This window comes from Humulus lupulus, chromosome 4, assembly GCF_963169125.1.
Source record: "Humulus lupulus chromosome 4, drHumLupu1.1, whole genome shotgun sequence".
In the NCBI taxonomy this organism is placed as follows: Eukaryota; Viridiplantae; Streptophyta; class Magnoliopsida; order Rosales; family Cannabaceae; genus Humulus; species Humulus lupulus.
In genome coordinates, this window is record NC_084796.1 from 98,144,779 (window position 1) to 98,156,334 (window position 11,556).

At 34.5% G+C, this 11,556-nt stretch overlaps 1 non-coding gene across 1 annotated transcript; it reads right to left on the reverse strand.

The window, feature by feature from the left end:
• Positions 1-583: 583 nt before the first annotated feature.
• LOC133833618 (small nucleolar RNA R71) lies at positions 584-690 on the reverse strand. Its single transcript, XR_009892989.1, has one exon. It is a non-coding gene; the product is annotated as a small nucleolar RNA R71 (small nucleolar RNA).
• Between the last annotated feature and the right edge of the window lie 10,866 nt (positions 691-11,556).

Sequence of the window (11,556 nt, forward strand, 5' to 3'; positions counted from 1 at the left end):
TGAATATTTTTGGTGTATACATATTACACTATTATACACTTGCTCTTATGATACTTACAAAAAATATTATGCAACGAAATAGAGAAGCACTAGGGAGATTCCTGAGAAAACAAGTAGAAGCTTTAAAAAACTCTCCTAATTCGTTGTCTTCTTCCATTCGTTCACATTCACCCAATTCACCGAGACTTCCTAAACAACCCACGATGGCTCATCAAGATGAAGTCCAACCAAAAATGCTACAGGATTATTTACATCCTACGCATACAACCACACCATCATGCATAATGTATCCCAACAATATGCCAAATTTTGATTTCAAACATGACATGATTAACCTCTTACCAACCTTCTATGGATTGGAAAATGAGAGTCTGTACCTGCATATACAGGAATTAGAAGAGGAGGTGGCTACATTCAACAACCGAGCTGATGTCACCAACATTGTGAGATTGAAGTTCTTTCCTTTCTCTCGCAAAGACAAAGCAAAAAACTAGTTGTATTCCTTAAGGCCTAGACCTATCGGAACGTGGGACAGATGACAAAAGCATTCTTCACCAAATATTTTCCATCCCGCAAGACTAGTAGCCTTAAGACGAAAATCTCTACCTTCATCTAGAAAGACCATGAAACTTTCCATCAGGTCTGGGAAAGGTTTAGAGATTTGATAAATCAATGCCTACATCATGGATACGAAAGCTGGCGTCTGGTCAGATATTTCTATGATGGTCTCACAATCGGACAAAGACAATTCGTAAAAATGATTTGCAATGGCGAATTCCTATAAAAAGATCCCGATGAAGCTTTCGAGTACCTCGACGATCTAGCTGAAAAGTCCTACAAATGGAATGGACCAAGTCCTATGGACAAGCCACAATCAACCGAAATCTACCAATTGAGGGAGGATGACAACGTCAAACGCCAAATTGAATCATTGAGACAACAATTCGAGGCTTTCAAAACTCATGAAGGTAGATGAATCCATATGGCCGTAAAATTAGAGACACGAGATCCATGCTCAGATGAACTATTCTACTACTGAAAAAGAGTTACTTGTTGTAGTATAAACACTTGACAAGTTTTATTCCTACCTGATTGGTTCAACTATCACAATGTTTACTAAAAATTCTGCCTTAAAATACCTCCTTTCCAAAAAGGATGCTAAGGCGCGTTTAATTAGGTGGATCCTTCTGTTATAGGAATTTGATCTGACCATAAAGGACAAGAAAGGAGTTGAAAACGTTGTAGCAGACCACTTATCTCGTCTTGAATTTTATAATTCCACTGATGGCCTAGCCATTCGAGATGACTTCCCTGATGAATATCTCTTCGCAGTCACTAAGTTGTCATGGTACGCTCATATCGTTAATTACTTATTGACTTACGAACTTCCAACTGCATGGAGTGTACAAGATAAACGTAAATTTTTGGTCGAAGTTCGTAACTTCTATTGGGATGATCCATATCTTTTTAAGTATTTCCCTGAAAAAATTATGAGACGTTGCATTCCAGATGATGAAATTTTTACTGTCCTGAACTTTTTCCATAATGAAGCTTGTGGTGATCATTTTTCTATGAAAAAGACTGCTGCAAAAATCTTACAGTGTGGTCTGTATTGGCCTTCTTTGTTATAAGACACTAACAATTTATGTCGATCATGTGAATGATGTCAAAAATTAGGTGCTTTGTCCCAGCGACACATGATGCCATAAAACCCAATTCTTGTAATAGAAATATTCGATTGTTGGGGGATAGACTTTATGCGACCATTTCCACCTTCTTCTGGCTACCTTTACATTCTCCTCGCGATAGACTATGTCTCAAAATGGGTGGAAGTTGTGCCTTGTTGAAATAATGATAACACAACTGTAGTGAAATTCTTAAAGGAAAATGTGTTATCTAGGTTTGGCACACCACGAACTATCATAAGTGATCAAGACACCCATTTTTGCAACTATTCTTTCGAGACCTTAATGCAAAATTATGGTGTAATTCATAAGGTTGTATTTCCTTATCACCCACAAACAAATGACCAAGATGAGTTATCCAACCAAAAAATTAAACAAATCTTAGAAAAGATGGTTAATCCTGACCGCAAAGATTTGTCCTCACGACTTCTCGATGCTCTTTAGGCATACCACACTGCTTACAAAACTCAACTTGGTATGTCTCCTTACAGGCTAGTTTATGGCAAAGCCTACCACCTTCCTATTGAGATAGAACCCAAATATTATTGGACAGTTAAAAGCTTGAATTTTGATCTCAAGGCGGCAAGACTCACTCGTAAGCTTCAGTTGTTAGAAATTAAGGAGTTAATGAATGATGCTTATGACAACTCTAGGATCTACAATGCTAAAATGAAAGCGGCTCATGAAAAGAAGATCCTAAGAAAAGAATTTGAGCTAAACCAATGAGTGCATCTTTATGACTCTCGTTTGCATCTCCACCCTGGAAAGTTGAAATCAAGGTGAATTGACCCATATGTTGTGAAAATCATCTTTCCCAATGGTGTTGTTGAGGTCACAGACCCAACCAATGGGAGAGTATTGAAAGTAAATTGACAGAGACTGAAACACTACATCGAGAGGGTGACCCAGTCTGAAGAAGTCACTCTCATGGAACCGGTTTACCAAGTCTGAGTAGTGTTCCAAAGTGTTTGTACATAGGTTTGTTTTCTATTTATTTCCCTTTTGTCATTTTATTTTATTTGTTATCATTTTGTGTTTTCAGTTTTTCATGTTTTAAAGAATCAATATTCGTTCTATCACTCGACGCTTGCTATCCAGTTGGTCTCTTTCCCTGCTCTTTTACATTTTTTTTATATATTTAGACATTGATGGCACTATCTGATTTTGGTTGGGGTGGTGAGCATATTTATGCATGGTCATGTTGATTTTTGTCATATTAATATTTTCATGGTCAATTTTTTTAAAAAAATTACTTATTTATTTTTGCAAAATTTTACTTTTCAGTCAATTTTTGTTATCTTTATTACTAAGAGTTTCTCTAGAGTTACCTAATGCACATGCCAAAAATTGTGGTAAGATAGTTGTTAGCACATATTTTCTTATAAATTTTCCATGTTTAAGAATTCATTCTTTTATGTGAGAGGTGAGACTTGAGAAAACAACTTTTGAATTTTTATTGATTCTTATAAATGATTATAATTATTTGGACAAGGTATTGTGGTATGAATGGATGATATTTTAGGGATAATATTATCTATAGAAAAATCTTATTAGAGAGCCCTTTTATTATTTTCTTCATGAGAAAAAGAAGAGACGAAAAAATTTTAAAAAAGAAGAAAAGAAAAGAAAGACACAAGAGCAATAGTTCTATCATTTTCAATTATGTTGTCTCTTGTGTCCAAGAAAAAATGTATGTGTATTATTTTTGGCTCTTAGAATAAATGTAAAGATTGTCTATTTAACTTAGAAATCCCGAAAAACTAGTTTTGTGGTACTCTTTACGGTGGTTGTCAAATTAATTTACTCCCTATCTTGGTTTCAATGATTATTTAAAAAGTTTGTCCTAAAAATATACCCATTTGATGAGTGCTCACTTCTTTATTTCAACTCCATGTGTGAAAACTTTATCCTTAAATATTTTCAATTACATGAGTGGTTAATGGAGTTAAGACTTTTACTTGACATAATTTTGAAGACTTTATGTGTTATGGTTTGCGGTAAGAAGGTACATGTTTGGTGCACACACTCACAACTCTAGATTTGTTAAAAATAATTTTGATAACTCTTGTTGACTTGTTACTAACATTTTGTGTTAATACTTAAGTTCTTGTATAATTTTCGACCTGAAATATATCATGTTGACATTTATCATTTCGCTTGAATTGCTAGACACTATCAATAAGCTAGTTAAAGTTGTGATTAATGCTCAAAAATATCATTTTATTAGTTTTAAAAGTTAAAATTAATTAAGTTTTAATCAATATTTTCATGGATTTATTGCAATATATTTTATATTTGAAAATATTAATTTTAATTTAATTTGTGTTTGATTTTCAGGAAATAAAATATATTTTGACACAAATAAAAAGAAGGAAGAACAACAAATATATATTTGAAGAAGGATTGAAAAAATGGCATTTTTGATAAGATCAAGCCAAAAAATATGACCCAAACCCGAGCTCAATTGCCCAGGCCCAGCTCCACCAGCCGCCTGCCATGCGGGCCCCACTCGCTTGGTACAACCGAGCCGCACGCCTGCCTGCTTGACACGCGTCCCACCCGCCTAACGCAGCCGAGCCACGCATCCTGACCGTGTTCCCCATTCCTCAACACATCTCTACTGAGCCAACTAGCACATGACATGTGTCAAATGTGTATCTCTCGTCACTGCAACATGTTTCCCACTTCCATTAGTTTTTGTAGCTATTTTTCCTACTATTTTGTACACAATTTTACACATTTTGGGTTCTATTTCCACTATAAATAGAGAGCCAAATGTAGGGAAAAGGGGGTGAGATTGTGGAGTAAAGAGTAGAGAGTAGAGTTAGAGAGAAATACACTTATTTCTTTCATTTCTTTTATACTTTTTGAGTGAAAACAATGCCTATTTTAGGCTAAATTCTCTTGTGGAAAGGCTAAAGTAAAGTTCATGTTTCACATTATTTTTTTCATATACAAATTTTTTTTTGTTCTTCATTTCAAAATATATTTATTAATATTAAATTTATTTTCTTCTAATTTTTATTCTAAGTTTATTTGTGTCTTTTACATAAGTCTGGTCATGCTCTTCTTATGTAATTTAGGATCTTGATTTAATTTAGGATATTTTTTATATTATATGCTTTTTATTGCATTCTGCCATTGGTATTTTGTCGCTCTAAGGTATATAATAAGATAGATTTTTAAAATTAGAAGTTAGTATAATTTAATTAAGAACATATTTTAAGGTGAGTGTTATTATATATATTTTCTAACTATAATTAATGGTGTAGAATTATAGTTGAGTAGAATAAATCAATTTTATTAATATATATATATATATATATGTTTGCATGAATGAAACTTGTGCCTTCCATATTTTCTTTCTGATTCTTATTCTTCCATTTTGTTTACTTTATGTTTAAAATTATTCTTTTTCAAAGTTACATTATTTCTAAGTTTCTTATTTCTAATTTACTAATCTTTCTTTTTATTTTTATTTTACCTCTCTATGGATACGACATAGCCTGATTACAACTGTGACTGCTTAGGAGATTATTGGGCGATATCACCGTCCTAAGGAGGAAAATCAGACTCATAACCTAAGTCCCTTAAATAACTCGATCATGACGGCCGAGTCAGACAAATATGTACAAACCACTCCAAAGCCCTCCAATTCTTAAGAAATATCCAATTAATCATAAGTAATAAAAAACATGCTTCACAGATTATAAATGCATTCATTCCGGTCATACAAATCATAAACACGTTTCACAATTTACAAGTATGTTCATTTCAAACACATAAACCATTTTCCCAGCATAGAGAAAAAAATTGTCGAATGGCCCAACTGATCGAGGTGCACATTCTGGCACCAAGCCTATGATCCATGTTAGGCGAGTGGGGACCGCACCCTCAAATTGACCCCGCCTTCAAGGCCCACGTTACGCATGATTTCCGAATATAGATCGTATGGATCATCCACAGATAAATCAATGCTAATATACATAGCAAATAACATGCTCTATCTACATATGCTAGTTTTCTTACCTTGAGTCTTGTGTTGAAGACTAAACGACCTCGAGTGCGATCCTTTTCCTAAACCCCACGGAAATCCTAGTGACAACATAAATGGTGCCCTTATTAGGGACTAAGTTCAAATCATGGGTTTCAAAACTAAACCCTAACTCTTGGGACCTCCATTTCCATTCAATCAGGTAATGGAATAGTCCCCCGAGCCCCCAAGTGGGTCCCCAAATCAAATCCCTTAAGCCCTAAGCCTATTTCTAAAAACCTGAAAAATTATGCCCTAAAAAGGCATTAGCGCCACGACGCCCTCCTAAAGGTCCGTGACGCCACAAAGGTCAGAGAGCCAAGCCTAAAAATGAACATGTGTTAGGGCCGTAGCACCCTCATAAAGAGTTGCAGTGCCACAGAGGTTAGAGGGCGAACCTCACCCTCAAGGAAACGTATATGCGCAGTGCCGCCACCGCGACAAACCTAGAACCTGCGTTTTTCCCTTGAGATTTCATACCAAAATCTCGACTCCAATCTGATTTCCCAGTAGTTTGACACCAAATAAAATCTCCAAATAATTAAAATAACCCACATGCAATATCTATAGATCGTAAAAACACTAAATACACACCAAAATCCCAACTTTCCATCTTAGAGTTCCAAGGTCTAAATTTTCCCATAAAATCTGAAAACTCAATTCCAAAATAATGATATCTAATGAGAATCCCAGCTGTAAACAAGTCATAAACGCAGTTCTAACACATACATACTAAACACACAACCCAACCAGAGCAAATTTTGAAACTGAACATCAAACCCCCAAACTTTCAAGAACATGAAAGAACACCATGAGCTTAAGGAAAATTAGAGAAGAAAAGGTGTTCACCTTTCTAAATTGGAAATTCCTAGGGCTGATGAGGATGCCAATAGCTTCTATTTCCTTCAAGGCACCTGAATTCTTCCTAAAATTTATTCAAAATCCCAAGTTTCAATACTAAAAAATTGATGTGGTACAAAAGTTTTAAACTGTGGTAAGAACGTTCATACAATTTGTTCTGATACTATTGTAAAATGCAGTGTAGTGCCGTGTACTAGAAGGAGACAATAATTCAAATAAAACTGTCGTCTCATGTACCACAAGGGACGATAGTTTCTATGCAAATATTGTCTCCTGCAGTACATGATACAACAGTTTATGGACAAATGTGGTAACATGACACAACAACGTTTAAGCAACTGTCGTGCCATATGGTACATGAGATAACATAATGTTTTGATCTGATGTACCATATATACATAGAAAATGGGATTTTGTTTCCCTATTTTAAACTACTACATTCATCCAAAATTTCATGTATAACTGTCACTAAAAATATAAAAAATTAAAAAAAAATTGCTTAAAAATATTGTCACTCGTGTTATATATATTTTTAAAATTACATAAATATTGAATAAAATGAGAGAATATAAAAACATAACATTCCAACCATAATATAAGTTTGAAACCGAAAATTCATTCAAAACTCTAAAAATACATCTTTATTAATTTTCCAAAATCAAACCCATAAATACAAATCGTACTCATATTTATACAAGAAATTATCCAAACACAACAAATAAATATCAAAATGAATAAAGAACAATCATAACAACTCATATATAACTTCCACCAGTTCATCCCAAGCCCATAAGCCTCAAGCCCATACCCTGTGACACCTCAATCTCAAACCCTAAGCCTCATCTCAGACCCCATGCAAAAACAGGACCGACCATTTAATTTGTAGAAACTAGTAGAGAGCAATTTCTTTACGAACAACCAATTTAGAGTTTTCCAACAAAACCTAACAATAAGAACTAGTGATTTAAGAAACAATGCAAGCCCATAAGGGTTGCAAAAGATGAGATTGAAGAACTAAAATCACAAAAAAAATGAAGAGTGCACTCACATAACAATTAAGTAATATTGGTGGCTTGAACATCGTCAGATATATATTCATTTGAGACTATAGTTATGGATTTTGAACATGCATCACTTGTTTTTATGCTACATGTAACTAACCTAAAATATTAAATATTGATCTTAGCTCAAGAAATGAAAAAGAAAAAAATCCTAAAAAATTATGAAAATGAGTACAATTAAATATGTCTCTCTCTCTTTATATATATATATATATAAGAAAAATAATATGCAAAATGCCAAATAGTGCATCACACCACATGATTAAGAAAATACGAGAAAAGTTGTATTGGATGAGGCAACAATTTTTGCAGAAATGCCACCTTGTGTTAAAAGTAGGCATGCTATAGTCTCACTAGAACCGTCTTCTAATGTAAATTTATTTTGCATGACACGACAGTTCAATAGCTACTGTTGTCGCATGTCTATTTTTGACACAAGACAACAGTTCTACGAAAACTATTGTCTCTCGTGTGTTGCCTAAGTACAGTTTTGTAGTAGTGTTTGGTCATTGGCTCTTGTGTTTGGTCTTGAACTAGGTGCAAGTGAGAATAGAGGAAATGTGAGAGTGACAGAGTATGAATGGGAAGTGCTTCGCCACTTAGTGGGTTTAGTATAGAAAGTGGTTAAATGACCAATTTACCCCTTGTCTCATCTTAACTCCCAAACTAACTTCAAGGGTATTTTGGTCTTTAATCAAAACACATAATTATATCCCTATTCTCCAAACTTATCAACTAATTCATCAAACTCAAATATTTTCCCCCAATATATTTAATTTACAAATAATTCTAAAAATATGCAAAATTCCCGAATTACCCCTAGGCTCGACCCGAGCCGAGCATTTATCTCCGTTGTGACTTTCTGCTAAAATCTCTTGAAAGGATCTACTCCTGCTGAATATCACGAATATATCCACATAAACATGTGGTCTCAAGCATATAGCACATAAAATACAAATATACCCTCAATGGGTCAAAATTACGAAAATACCCCTTTTTAACAAAAGCGATTATTTATACGCATTTAATATACACAATCATGCATACTAAACTATATGATAATATAATTCACATAAATACCCCACGTGCCCTCCCGACATGATAATCCAAGTACTTAATCTTAATAGGAGTTTTGGGACGCTACAACTATCCCCTCCTTACAGAAATTTCGTCCTCGAAATTTACTTGAACAACTCAGGATATTGGTCCCGCATACCTAACTCCAACTTCCATGAATTTTCTCTACTTTGTGGTTTTTTTTATAACACTTTCACTAAAGTGACGGTCTTATTCCATAATAATTTATCCTTTCTATCCAGAATCTCTACTCGCTTCTTATCACAAGATAAATCCCGCTGTAATTCTGGGGTCTCATAACTCAGAACATGTGTAGTATTCAACACCTCTTTCCTTAGCATTGATACTTGAAATACCATATGAACCCCCGCCAATGCTAGGGTAAGGCTAATTTGTAACCCACTTGCCTAATTCCATCTAGGATCTCAAAGGTCCAACAAACCTAGTGCTCAATTTTCCTTTCTTTCCAAATCATTTTATCTCTTTCTTCTGTGAAACTTGGAGAAACACATAATCTCCAACCCTAGAACTCCATGTTCCTATGTTTGGATCTGCGTAGCTTTTCTGTCCCTTGGGTGAAGCGAGCATTCCCGCTCTAATTTTTCTAAATTAGCTTCATTGGTCCTCTGAACCATTTCAGAAGCAAGATATTTCCTTTTTCCTATTTCACCCCCAGAAATGGATGATCAACATTTTCTACCACATAACACCTCATACGGAACTGCTGCGATCATTAACTAGTAATTTTTGTTGTAGGAAACCAAATAAAGGGACTGTACTTACTCCAAAATCCGTCAAAACCTAATTCACATGCCTAAAACATATCCTTTCCTTGTACCCATCACCCTCTACAAGCCTTTCCAGAACTTGGAAGTAAATATGGGATCTCAATCCGAGACTATAGACTTTGGTGCCCCATGGAGACGTACAATCTCCTTCACATATAACTTAGCATACCAATCCACATTATAATTCATTCGCTCAAGAAAAAGGTGCAATGACATGGTATATCGAGTCACGATCATTCATACAAAATCTTATGACCCCAAAATCCTAGGCAATCCATCCATAAGGTCTGTAGTTATATCCACCCATTTTTATTTCAAAATTCCCAAATGTCATAATAACCCCGCTGGCCTCTAGTGTTTAGCCCTCAGTTGCTCAAAGGTTAGGCGCTTAGCTCCCAATATACAAATTTCAAATCTTGATACATCGTTGTGGCTCTTGGGTGTAGCGAGCGTGGAGTGGTATGAGACTCGTCTAGAATCTCTCTCTTGATGGCAACATCCATCGAAACACATATCCGATCCTCATATCTCAGCATATCCATATCATAATAGTAAAGTCCTTAGCCACTCCTATTATGATTTTCTTTCTATAGTTCACCATTTGTGGAATACTCTTTTGCTCTTATTTAATTCTTTCTAGAAGGGTAAGATGAAGAGTTGTATTCGCCAATTGACCAATCATGAATCCTATACCAATACTTAGTCATTTCTTCAACTAACTTTGTTGTGATATGTTTCGAATTATAAACTTGGCCTGGACCTTTCCGACATAAGTTATCATCCACCACGTTAGTTTTCCCTTAATGATAAAGGATTTCACAGTCAATCCTTCACCAATTCTCACCCACGTTTCTATCTCTTATTTGAATCCTTATTGGTAACAAAATACTTTAAACTCTTATGTTAGTGTATGTCTCACACTTCTCCCCACATAAGTATTATCACCATACCTTAAGTGAAAATATCATTGCTGCCAACTCACGGTCATGTGTAGGGTATCTTTGTTCTTATTCCTTTAACTTCCATGAAGCATAAGCATTCACCTTCCTAGCCTGTATAAGGACACGCTGTTGGAAATGTGCCCTGAAAGCATATGTAGTAGACATTGTTATAATGAAATAAATAAATAAATTGAATTTGTTATGCATATATTTTATGGACTATATTATTCTGTGATAATATTATGTAAATATCAGAAAAATTCCTAGGTTCATATATGTGATCTCAAACACGTATTGGTACGGGAGGATTTTGTTTGAGATAAATGAACTTGAATAGTTCACAGTAAAATAAAGTTATGGAATCTTTAGATTAATTACTGCAAGTACGATCCATTAGTATTATGAATACATGTGATCTAGATCCGGATCACTAGTATGGTAGGGCACTTTAGTGGAGGTGCTTTATATATTAGAGAATATATAGAACTGGACAAGATATGTTTATTAATACTTAGTTCAATACCGTTTCGAAGTATTAATTAAATATATCAACTGATGATCATATACAAATAGATCTTAATCCTGAAGTTACTATGAACTCCTGTTTATGTTATATGAGTTCTTTGACTCACTTGTTAGGGTCTGTCAGAATGATCAACCTGAAAACTTTTGTTTTGGGAACTCATTAATGTAGATGGCTGGGGACATAGTGTACAGATATGGAATCTATGCCTTCTCGCAAGAGATTGAATGATGGTTCTCTTAAGGGTTGACTTTTGGGATTGAAAGGTTATTGAGCTCAAATTCATAATTTAGTTATGAATTAACCTTCACTAGTAAAGTCAATGGTACTTAAGGCAACAAGAGATAATTAAAAGGGTAAAACGATAATTTTATTCCTGATTAATTATGAACCATTATTAGAGGGTCAAGTTGTATGCCATGATTATATCAATGGACGCTTTATGATTATAAAGTACTCAGTAAATGAAATGTCTATAATTACAAGAGTGCAGTCTCATATTTATAGTGGAATAATCATAAGATTAATAAATTAAGACTATTTAATTAAAGAGTTTAATTAATAATCTCAAATTTATTGTAGCTTGG